The following is a 1,309-nucleotide window of genomic DNA, read 5'->3' as shown; positions in this document are numbered from 1 at the left end:
AAGTGCTAACCTGCAGCAGAGCAACACACATCCTCGTTTATCTGTATGTTTATCTGTATGTTTATCTGTATGTTTATCTGTGTGTTTATCTGTATGTTTATCTGTATGTTTATCTGTATATCTGCCAGCACGTGTTAACTGTATCTGGTCAGTTCTGCTCCTGTAAACAGTTTTATCCTCAGATTCATCACATTCTTTTAAGGGTTGTTTGGAGCAGTTTGAACATCAGTGTAAAACCTGTCGAGGAAAGGCCAGTTCGGAGAACGTTGCTTTGATACAACATGTCAAATTTACCCATTCACACACGATGTTTGGGTCACTGTCTTGCCCATCGGCACTCTGGCATGCAGTAATCTCTCTGCTGCATGAACAGCAGTGAAAACGATTTTTTTTTTTTTTTTCAGAACAGCTTTGGAAATGGGTTGACTTGGACCACCTTGACAAGCCAAGAAGGATTTGTGTCTGAACAGGTTTTATCATCTTTTTAAAAACTTCAATCTTCCAAATATTATAGATATTTGAACAATATTTTATCAGCTTTTGCACCGTTGTTAGTTTTGAGTTACGTAGTTTTTCTGGCTGAAATATTTTAGTATTCCTGCCAGCTAGAAGTAACCCCAGACTTCACAGGAAGTGCTACAGCTCAGTGCTGCTGCTGCTTACCAATAACAGTAGATTTGTATGTAAATAGCCATATAAGAAGAAACTTATGGCAGTGCAAAGCATTCAAARTGGCAGTTTTTTTCTTAATCCAGTCAGAATTAAACTCTCCAGTGTGAGGCCATTGAAAAAGTMATCCATTATTTTTTTTATTCTAATTTAATTCCAAAGGAATGCTAAGAAGTCAAATTATTCCTTAACTTTTCAARCAGAAAGTAAACCTGAAGGTTTTTTTCCCTCCTGGACTCATTCACACATCAGCAGGAAGATGCACTTAATTAAAAGAGCTCATGCTGGGAGTCAGGATTCCCATAAGCATTATTGTATTTGATGGCTCGGACGCACACCTGTGTGTGGCTGATTGTGTTTGTGTGACAGTTACAGCCTCGTTGTTTAATTACAGTTTATTGTTTACATGTTTCCCCTCGTTAAGCCCACTGACCTGCTGCACACGAGGCATCGCTGCAGGGACTGTGACTGCAGAAATCTTATTTATCTCTTTAGAATGTTAAATGTCTCATGGATTTATTAAAATAATTTATGTATATGCTGTATAATACTGTTTATTCATATGATATAGAGTATAAAATGATCATAATTTTTTGAGTTTTAAAAGCATAAAAAATCAAATGATCAATAACCTGTGCAT

At 36.6% G+C, this 1,309-nt stretch overlaps 1 protein-coding gene across 2 annotated transcripts in view; it reads left to right on the top strand.

The window, feature by feature from the left end:
* Nucleotides 1-1,309, top strand: part of klhdc8b (kelch domain containing 8B) — a 149,677-nt gene that overhangs the window by 9,275 nt on the left and 139,093 nt on the right. The window contains exon 2 of one of the 2 annotated variants that reach the window (XM_014016274.1): nt 405-470. The exons of the other annotated variant lie outside the window; for it this stretch is intronic. The gene's annotated coding sequence lies outside the window, so the exon portion shown is untranslated. The remainder of the gene's footprint in view (nt 1-404; nt 471-1,309) is intronic. 2 annotated transcript variants of the gene reach the window in all.

Source organism: Austrofundulus limnaeus, unplaced genomic scaffold (assembly GCF_001266775.1).
Source record: "Austrofundulus limnaeus strain Quisiro unplaced genomic scaffold, Austrofundulus_limnaeus-1.0 Scaffold142, whole genome shotgun sequence".
Classification (NCBI taxonomy): Eukaryota; Metazoa; Chordata; class Actinopteri; order Cyprinodontiformes; family Rivulidae; genus Austrofundulus; species Austrofundulus limnaeus.
This window is presented reverse-complemented; position numbering and strand designations above follow the sequence as displayed.